This window comes from Akebia trifoliata, chromosome 6 (assembly GCF_017979445.1).
Source record: "Akebia trifoliata isolate Shusen 1 chromosome 6, ASM1797944v1, whole genome shotgun sequence".
In the NCBI taxonomy this organism is placed as follows: Eukaryota; Viridiplantae; Streptophyta; class Magnoliopsida; order Ranunculales; family Lardizabalaceae; genus Akebia; species Akebia trifoliata.
Genome location: NC_141380.1, coordinates 29,278,207 through 29,290,028, shown reverse-complemented (window position 1 = coordinate 29,290,028; position 11,822 = coordinate 29,278,207). Strand labels below are relative to the sequence as shown.

The window sequence follows — 11,822 nt, the reverse complement described above, 5'->3', positions numbered from 1 at the left end:
CTCTAGACTATTAATGATCATTAACTAACCATCTTCATCTATGTCAATTTGGTATGCATGTAATTCTCAAGAATCTCTATCAATCATACAACTATCTACATCTTGTTCTCTATTAAAGATATAAAGAAAATTCTCGGATTCTTGTTATGATGTTGTGTTCTTATGTATCCCATAATACGTAAGAACTCAAACAACACAACTGTTATCGTAGAATAACACATTATTTCAAAAATGTCACAACACGCTATTCTTTATAGGTTTTTACAATCTCTTTAATAAATCACTAAAATATTAGATATAGGTATTTGTTTTCTTTTCAAAATATATAAAAAAATAAAACATACATGTGTTTTAAATACCCAATTCATTCTTAAATGTACAGTCTCATCTTTTTTCTTCTTTCGAGTTTTATACGACCATTAGTCGATGTATTTCTCTTCTTCGTGACTTATACAGTCTATGACTGAAGCATCTCTCAAATTCTCTTTATTTCGTATCTTATACGGCATACGTCAAAGTATGTCAACAACTAAGTATTTGAAAAACACGACAATCAATTAAAAATTCGTTCTCATATTTTATTTTAAATAAAATATTTTCTTACTTAATTTTTTAATTTAAAAATTACAACATATAAAAAAAATGTTAAATTTTCAAAGCTTAAACATATACAAAAATCAATAAATTTTACTTTAAATTAAATTTCATGCATGCTTTTGAAAATAATCGAACATATGCAAAATGTGAAAAAAAAAAAAAAAACTACAAACTTTTCTTTTGTAAAAAATTATATTTATGCTTTCAAAATACTGAAATACATGTAAAACATAACAATATAAAAAATTTTAATTTTTTAAAAATATACCATCAAATATATTGTAAAAAAATCAACAACTTCTTTAGTTGCTATTTTTTTTATACATATAGAATACGTAATAAAATACGTAAAAATATGTACAAAACATGTAAAAATAGTAACTTCATTGGTATTCTATTTTAATATTTAAAAAAATGTAATAACATGTAAAAAAACAACTTCTATATATATATATATTTTTAATTTATATACATTTTTTTAAGTAACTACAAAATTTTATTTTATAATTACAAAATTAGCAATATTTCAAATATATAAAATAAATTATGTTTTAAAATACAAATTTCAAAAATTATTTTCTTAAAATATTTATAAGATTATCAAAAAAAAATTGAAAGTGATTACCTTCTTATTTCTTTTTCTTTTATTTCTCTTCCTTCTTTTATTTCTCTTCATTTTTTGTGCAGAAGATGCAAGAAAAAAAAATGCAGCTAACTTAGGGTATGTTTAGTAACACTTCTGAAGTCTGAAGACTGAAATTTGAAATCTAAAATCTTATTCTAGAAAAGTTGTTTGTTTATAATTTTTAAGAGCTTTTGATTACAAATAGAATTTTAAAACATAATGGTCATTTTGACAATATTACTCTTTTGTAATTTTAATAAATTGTCTCATTTATATATAAAATAATATAAATTTTTTCTAATATCGTCCTATTTCGTCTCTCCCATTCACATTCAGACATGATTCTCTCTCTAATTCATAAAAACCAAGCAAAACACAAGAAATAATGAAACAATGAAATAATACATATAAATCCAATAAAAAAAGGGAGTCGTGTGAGAGTTGGGTAGCATTAATAACTCTGTACTAGATGATATTTACTCAAAATTTGAGTGAAAAATCTAACGGTTTAGATTAGAAATCTTACACATGTGTACACGTGGTAGATTAAATTCTCAGCATCAGATGAGTGGAATTGTCTCTATAACATATTATTACTATGCTCCTGAGTGTAATAAAGATAGACTTGTCATTCAAGATCATTAAAAATCTATTTTGTATAAATTGTAAATTATTGAATAATTTTAGGTTAGTGAATTCCAATATTAGAGATTTATTCTCGAGATAAGTATTAGTAAGATACGAAATATTAAAATACATATAAATCAAGATTGTTGGATTTGGTACTTATGAGTCGTGAGTCATGTTGGAGCAACATTAAAATTGACATTGATAGACTTGTCTTTATAGCACATTAGTAGCTTTATAGAAAGTCAAAGAAAGAGAAATAAAGATATACTATCACCAATCTCTCTCTCTCTCTCTCTCTCTCTCTCTCTCTCTCTCTCTCTCTCTCTCTCTCTCTATATATATATATATATATATATATATATATATATATATATATATATATATATATATATATATATGGGTCGCGTTATTACGACCCCCTTTGCGACACACCTTTTTGTCTTATATGGGCAAAAATGTTTGGAATGGGCTGATTTTTTGTGAGGATGATCTCTATGGTGAGGGGATCATCCTGGCAAAAAATCATCCCATTCCAAAACTTCTAACCCCATCAAAATTGATTTACAAAAATTGGACGGTCTATAATTTTTCAACAAAAATCGGACGGTCTAGAAGTTTTGGAATGGGATGATTTTTTGCCAGGATGATCCCCTCACCATAGAGATCATCCTCACAAAAAATCAGCCCATTCCAAACATTTTTGCCCATATAAGACAAAAAGGTGTGTCGCAAAGGGGGTCGTAATAACGTGACCCTATATATATATATATCGGTTCTTTAAGTTCATTAATAGTAGGTAGTCTTACTTGCTCTAGTGGCTGGCAAACTCCAACTGAGAGGGGAGAACGAATGGCTCAGGAATCGATTGGTGGATAGCAAACTCTTGGAGTTGCATCTTGAATTATCGTAGAATAAGAGGATGACCCAGTTGGACAAAAAATTTATGCAAAAAAGAAAAACAAAAAAAAAGAGATGAACACCGCCGAACAACACCACTAGAAAACAGGAAGATATATGTAGTTTTGTTCACCTAGAAAATGAACAACTCAACACTACACTAATTTGAGGTCTGCACAAGAAGAGATCTGCAATTTTGTTCACCGAGAAGTTCGTCTCTGTACCAACCAAGTCGTCCAAATCCCTTAAAAGGGTTGAGATATCAACACACAAAAAATGGAAACAAGGTAATACTCAATTTCTACTTTTATTCTATTTCTCCATAATGGGTTTGGTCAGTTATTTGAAAGTATGGCGTTTTTGTTGAAGTTTAATTTTTTATTTAGTTGTTTGTTGATGTTTTGATTTTGAGATTTTCTCAATACTAGATTCACATATTGTTAATCGATCAAGGAAGAACAATAGAGTGGTGGTAGATGCACATACATGTGTAGGTCTTGATAGTCGAGTTGGACAGCAATGAAATGTAAAAGAGAAAGAAGAGGTAAGGGTTTACTGATTTTTATAAGGAAGGGATAAGAGATAGAAATAATTATTTTTATGAGGGTATTTTAGGTATAAATTAATTTTTTCAGATTTCAGAACTTCCTTCCAACGACTTTTTATTGCTGATTTTATTTCGCTGAAACCATGTTCTTGTTTTGAAATCTGAAAATAAACAAACATGGTTCACAGATTTGAAGTCTGAATTTTAATGGTGGACCACCTCTATTCAGACTTCAAAAGTGCTTCCAAACACACACTTAAAACTTATATATTATCAAATAATATTTAAATATCATTAAAAAAATTATAATTCTTTTAGAATCTTTTAGAGAATTGGACTTTGGTAAATTTGACTTAGTCAAAATTATTTGATCATGTTGACTTGATTTAAGTCAACAATGGTTGATTTGGTCAATACTTTTTTCGGACATTACAATCATGATCTTGATCGAGACCTCGGATCAGGATTTTAATAAAATGATCTCGAAATCAAGATCATGATCTATATCAAGATCTCGGATCAAAATTTTAATAAAATGATATCGAGATCATGATCATGATATCGAGATCAAGATTATGATTATGATTAAGATCAATAAATTAATTAGTAAAATAAGTTTATAAATATTGCATTTATATATAAAAAATTATTGTAATAGATGACAATTAATGATGGGCGTATTCCTAAATGTCTGACTACAGATGTTTTTATAATCGATCGTCAGGGTCATATATTGAGTAATATTTAGATGAGATAGGTTAGAATTTTTATTTAAAAATTAATAATGCATATTAATTAAAATTATATATTTATTTAATAATTAATTTTATAATTATGCAGATTGACTACGAGTATCTTTTACAATTGCGATATCATTCGTAATTTTTTAGAGATTGGGACATTAATGGTCCATAAGAAGCCCTCGTTACTACTACTAGTTTTGAGTATTATCAACGCATCCAATGGTTGCATCATGATTCATGTATTTAATATGCATTAGCTGAGAGATTTTTGTCACAGACCTCCACGTTCCATCTTTCACTTGGAGAGATAGTTACCACATTAGATGACAATTTACATTGTTTAGAGCTGAGAATCGATAGGTACCTTGTTATTGTATCACGTACGACGAGAGAAGAGTATCCCAATCTTATCTATGAATATCTTGGAGTTTTACCTCCTGCTGATGAAAACTCTCCTTATAGTTCTATTAGCCTTACATGGCTACGTGCTATATTTGAAAGATTGTTAGATAGACAAATGTCTATAGACGAGATAAATTTTAATTTTTTATTAATATTTTACCTTTATATTAGATACATTGATATACTCATGCATATCTATTAATACTATGTGAAGTCATATTATTTTCAGATGTATCGGATAGGACTGTTGATAGTAGTTTACTTTATTTATTTAAAGATTTATTTATTACGTCTTGTTAGACTTGGGGTGCCATCGTTCTTATATTTTTGTATTATTATCTTAGTAAATTTGTAAGAAAGGAGAGGAAGTGACCATCGAGACTTATAGGATGTACATCATTATTATAAGTATTTGTTCATGAACGATTACCAGTATTTATTATTTTTTAGATTGTATGGATCCCATATTTTCATATTGCAAATGAAGATATGAAGATTATGCGTACAACTTGTAATTTGAGCCTACACCGATCTTGTATAATGTTTTTACACATTGCATTATATCATCCCGCAAATTGATGTATACAACAATTCGATTTACATCAGCCTATCCCGGGTCCTGTCCAACAATGCGTTATAGAAGGGAAAAGATGAACAATACAACCTACAATAATGATAGATTGAGATAAAAGATTTGATAGATTTCGCGTACATGATCAATTATGTCAAAAGTTGTAAGGTAATTTTAAAAATTATAGTTCATTTATTTCAATTATGATAAGTATGTTAAGACTTTTATGATAATTTTAAAAAAATTCAGCTGATTGGTCATCTGAAAAGTTTCGAAGATGGTATTGTTGCCCTCGGATGCATAATACGACATTACATTTTCTTGAGCCACAATATATGTTTCATGATTATACGGATTACTTGTACGTATTATACAAAGAGGGATGTTATATTGTAGTAAGTTAAAAAATTGATTTTAATAATTTAAATTTTTAAATAAAAATATATATCTAACATATCAATTTATTTTTCAGATCGGTGTTCTTAATATTTTGACTCCTTAGATTCGTGAGATGGATATTTATGGACAAGTCATATATCAATTGGAAGTTGTTGTCACAACCTTGATATTGTTATCACTTCTATCTATTCAGATATCTAGACTGAATGAACAAATTTATAAAATTTCACAATGTCGACGTGAGTCTGAACCTGAGCCTGAAGATGAGAATGGGGATGACGAAAAGGGGGATAATGAGGAGTTTGGAGAATAACAGGATGATGGAATTGAATATCACAAGCAAATCAGTCGGGGTGATTATATTTTAGTACATGTTGATCAGGATGAGGAAATGATGGGTGTAAATTTCGGAACAGGTTATTTTTCATCTTTGTTGGATCCTCCTTATGATGTTTTACACATAGTTGGATTATCACATAGCCATCACATGCAATACCCACAGACTCCCTATTATGATATGCACTCACCATTTTTTTTTCTTTAGAGTCGTATTAAACATAATACTCACATATTCTACAGACTTTACATTAGCCTGCACTTGAATATCACATGCAATACCCGCAGACTCCACATTATGAGTCATTTCAACCCTCATTTGTTGAAAATTTATGTATCATTTTACATAGGCGTAATCTATGAAAACACGTACCTAAAAAATCTATCCGAAAGTTATTAAAAGGTAATTATAGTTGAGGCAAACATTATCGTTATTAGTTACTAGTTATTTATTATGTTATATATTATGATTTGAAATGTGATTAAATTTAGATCTGAAAAAAATTCAAAATTTTTACCACGTGAACCACATTTTTAGATTCGAAATATTTACCACGTAATTAAGATCAAATTTGAAAAAAGAATTCCAATTATTTGTCATGTAAAAGTTTTATTAAATAAAATAACATAATTAAAATAAAAGATACTCAATATTTGTTTACAAGATTCGTTGTATAATTTGACAACTATGTCCTCAGGCTCTCACAAAATTAAACACAAACATTAAAAAAATTAAAAAATTATAATTATTTTCAAATTGAATTTCTACATGTGACTCGATTGTGTCTAATATTTTCGCAATGACTACAATGTAATGGTCATATATCTTTAACGTCAATCCTCCTTTTGTTATCTTAGGACTTAGGTCGGTATTAAGTCTTATGCGGTAAAATTTGTTCTTCTTATTATGGAGGATTTTCTAACTCATATGGATATGGAATGTTTTCTATAAAAGTTGTATAATATTGTCTATACCTTTCAATACTAAATTCGATATAACAAAATTGATATTGATCCCATCTTTTTATATCGTATACTTTGATTGTATGTTGGCATTGAATAAATGTTTGAATCCATTTGCCACACATACAATATCTTTTATCTATTTGAATTATGTGCATTTTTTATTTTACATGATCATATACTTCAAATCTCATATCATTAATAGTTAAAAATTCACAATTAATAGTCATTTCTATTTTTTTTCAAGTTTTATTTTCTATCCTTAGAATTAATTAAGAATTCTCACTAAGACTCTTTGATATATGTCTATTATGTAATTCAATTATTATACACCTATTAACCTTCTATAATCCGATTATTGGTTTTATATATCATTTCATTATCCATGAATTAAAATTTTTATTTGTATTTGATGTTATTATTCTAAAATAAAATATTAAAAAATGACTTACTGCCCAATGGACTAATGTATGTGTCAGATCTTCTTCTGATATTATCCAATTATATAGTTCAATATTTTTTTCTCTTAATTAATTCTAATTTTATTTTAAAATCAATTTTAGTATAAGCTTTAACTATTTTTTTTTTAAAGTTTACAAAATAAATCTGATTTATAAATTTTTTTAAAAATTTATTTGAAAATGTTGAATCCAAAAAAGATGAAATGATGAAGAAAAATATTTATTAATTTTAAATATTATTCCTTTTTATTTATTTGAAATAAATGAAATTTTATTAAAATCATAAAATTGTAGTGACATTTTAAAATAATTTAAAAATCATTCTTAAGTTTTTTTTTTTATTTTCTTGTTCAACTATTACATATACAAGTGGAAAAATATCGTAATTTGAGTCATGAGCAACTGCAGCAAATAAAATACCTTGACATTTATCTTTTAAGAATGTATTATCTAATCCTACAATTGATAAACATTCATTTTTTAAATCATCTATACATATTTTTGAAAAAAATATACAAATACGTTGAAAATGAATATTTGAACTAATTTTAAGCAAACAAAAGCTTTTTCGATTTGTTTCTAAAATAATTTGACAATAATATTTAATATTTTTATATGTCTCAACTTTATAATTATATATTTCATGATTTTTTTTTTCTTTTCAAGCTTTTATATATGTGATAGATACATTATTTTCATCTCTAATATCAGTCATTATAAATTGGGTAGAATAAAATTGATTATTTTTATCTTTTATCCAATTACTATTAGTTTGAGAATAAGGTCGTGAGTACATTCTATCCATATATATGTGTGGATTGTGTTAAATTTACATATAACAAATAAATCACTATTTGTAATTTTTTTGACATATATACGTCAATCGCAGTTTAGAACATCGCATTTAATTATAATTCTTTTTTTTTATATTATTAATAACATATTTTATAGAAAATTATTTGTTATAGCTAAAGAAATTATTTTTTCTCTTAATTAAATTATATTATTAAAAAATTTATCAATATAAATATCAAATATATTTTCATCATTGTCGAATGACGAATTCAAATTGTTATCAACAAATTCATTTCTATCCCTGTGAGAATCATTTTATGTTACAACATTAGGTTGAGTTGTACCTTACCCAACATTATGGTTTATATCGATATTTTGATATTGATTCGATGAGCTAGGCCCACCTTGATCATAATTTGATTGATACGTTACAAAATTTTTATGTTGCATCACATAAATAATTATATTTTAAGAATTTTGATTATAATTTAATATATATTCCTATGTTCCTTGGTTAAAAATATCAATTAAATTTTTTTTATCATCTAAATTAATAACTGAACTTATTGAAAATTATTATTGAATATTGTAGATTAAAAAAGTAAGAACTTTTAACTCTGCATATGTAATTTCTGATAAAGTTAATAAAAATCGTGTATTTCCACTAATATACATGATATTTTCAGCATAATTTTCATATTGATAAAGATATATATCAACACTTAAATCATCGAAATAAGTTCATTTCGATATATTTACAAAAATTGTTACTTTTTTGATAAATAATATTTAAATTAGGTTTTTTTTTTAATTTATAATTATCCCAATTATATAAGACATTTCTAAATATTTTTAATTTAAAAATCTAAATATTTTACAAGTATCAAGTAAAGGGTAATGGGTAATGTGTAAAATATGGGTCCTTTTCGGGTTTGAGCCAGTTCTAGGTACTTGAAATTGTACCCGAAGCAATCCAAGTTCGAGTTTTTTAGGGATAGGTTTGGACATATTTTTTTGGCTGAGTTTAGGGTGGGTAACAAGTGTTTTGTACATATCTACATCACACATACATGCTGGTTAATATTGGCATTTAAAAAAATAATCAATAAAATGAGAGTATATTATATATTTTTGGTAGAATTACTTAAAAGGACATTGGCAAAATGATTTCTTTCTAAATAGTCCGTAAGTTTTGGGTTGTATCTAAATCATCCATTTAGTAAAATAAATTATTTCTTAATGGTCCTTGGACCTCATCTCACGTTATAATGACTTTGTAATACCCTAACTACCATTTTTCTCATCTTTTTCGCATAGTTAGTATAGATGTAAAAACTTGTATTACCTTGAGATCCCCACCAATTACTTTAAATCAACAACCTTTTGAGCTCCTATGTGTACCTACAACACAACCTCTCTGACTCTCAAATTAGGTTAAGTATAAAATATTACAAAGTAACAGAATTGAAAAAAGAATGTACCTTTCGATGTGTTTTTCATGTATTTATAAAGATAGGACCTTTAAGATCTCCTTGGACCATGTTTCTCAATTCTATATCTATCTGATTTAGGAGGTTAACCTTGATTTGGAATGTATCCAATCAAGTTTATGTCCTCATTCGTTCCTTCTTTTAAGGGATTTTCCCTTATAAGAATCATTTCCTGTTACACAACATCCTGATTAGTTTGCATTTCCTTGGATCCCTAATTCTTAGGAGTTTGGATTGTCTATATCACTTGTTAACTCTTATCTTATCTTTCCTGACCATTCGAGATCTAAGTTTGTTGATGGACCATATCCAAATATTCCGAGGAACTTCTTTTGGTTAGACTAGGATGCCTCATTCTCGAAACTTGTGGAGTTACACGAATCTCAATGTGTCACATGTCGTTATCTAATGTTTTACAAAAAAGAAAAAAAACTTCCACGATACCCCTTTTTGGGGATTTGGATTTTGTTCGAGTGCCCGAGAGATGAACCTGGGCACTAATGCCACTTGTTTAATTCATATACGTGATGTTCCTTTGTGTTCTATGCTTAATTTATTAACATATTATGCTTTTATAACATGACCTTTTTCATTCCCAATAGTGTGATGATGGTTGTCACCTCTATTTTTCCCTTATCGACTTTAAGGTTGTGTCGTTCACGGAACCCAATGACAACGTATTTAACATTATTGCCATGAGGGTGATTCTTATCGCTCGGATGAGCATGCGTGTTTTGTCACATTTTTTCACTTGCGTAATTAAGGTGATGTCTGCCTATTATTACTTTTTTCCCTAGATCATTCAGATCGTTAATTTGAAATACAAATCTCGATGATATTTGTTCTATAAAACCCTTTAATCTCTCTTCAGTTTTCTTTTACAAATCTCTTGTGTCTCCATTGGTTCCAAATTGCTATTTTCATCTAATATTATTTTCAAGGGCTAGATCAATATTTAAACTTAGAGCCATCTAGTATTAAAGGATAAGTGTATTTATCTTAATAATGTGACAAAAATGGTCTCCACAGATCACATGTACGTGTGCATTCACTAGTATATGATAAAACTCGTCCACCATCTAACACTTACAACAACAAAACTATATCTCATGAAATAAAAAAAAAATCAATTGTAGTGGTATATTCGACATCATACAAGTTTGTGGACAACAAAAGATCATTTGAGATGTCATTTGAGTCAGTGAACGATGATTGATCATCATCGTTGATCAATGATTAGATCAAATGTTTTATTAGCATGTTTGCATACCAACAATTACACTAAATATTTGATTTTAGACCAAATGCTTGATTAAACATCTTCAACACAGAAAGCCATTTCGTCTTGCAGATGATCGATTGGTAAAAAGGACTTACGATTTTGATTGATATTCGACAATGATGATCGATGAATGATGACCTCAAATGCCAACATTGAACAATGATAATGACTGGAAACCTCAAAATAGCACTACTCGAGGACAAAGTGTGTTTGGAAACCATAAGGTTTTTTTCCTCGCCATACATGTTTTACATACTCTGAGGAAAATTGATGGTTCTCTGCACGACATATTACTTCTAGTAACTCTAGCAAGGCTCTTAGCAATATTCCCAAACCACCACTTGGGCTTTAATGATAACTAGAAGGTGGCATGTGCAAATGCACATGTATTAAAAGGTTTTGTTTGTAATTTAAATATTGATTAAAGGATTTTTGAAGATTTCCTAGTAAAAAAAGATACTTTTGTAATTTTGAAAAACTAACCAACCTAAACTACAATTTTCTTGATTTTTTTATCTATCAGAATGATTTATATTAAATTTAAATATAAAAGTGGGAGCATTTATGACCACTCAAATTTTGGTGTCAAACAATTTCTTCTCCGTTTTTTCTCATTATAATAAAAAAGATAATGACACAAAAACAAAGGAACTTAGAAATTAAAAGGAAAATGTTGAAATAATATTAAAAATGACACAAATTCTCACATTACTGGTGTGGATGTATGTATGGAACCGATGCTTTTCATCGACATAGTGAAAAGCATTTATAGTTATGTGTGCATCTCCACATCAGCAATGTGAGAATTGATGTCAATTTCCATGTTACTCCACCACGACTCAAATTAAAAATTATCAAAGGATATCAGCATTGTCGAGAGACAGTCCTTCCAGTTTGTACCCAATGTATTGAGAGGCTTTTGGTGTACTCTTCTTTTCATTTTTGTCCTCAGGTGGAAATGTCTAAGTATTTATTTATTATAATAAAATTATGTAAACATTAGCTAAATTTGCCGTCTTAGCTCAGCTGGTAGAGCGCGTGGCTTTTAACCACGTGGTCGTGGGTTCGATTCCCACAGACGGCG

The 11,822-nt window shown here is 27.9% G+C and overlaps 1 non-coding gene across 1 annotated transcript; it reads left to right on the top strand.

The window, feature by feature from the left end:
* The first annotated feature begins 11,749 nt into the window (after positions 1-11,749).
* On the top strand, positions 11,750-11,822 carry TRNAK-UUU (transfer RNA lysine (anticodon UUU)). Its single transcript has one exon. It is a non-coding gene; the product is annotated as a tRNA-Lys (tRNA).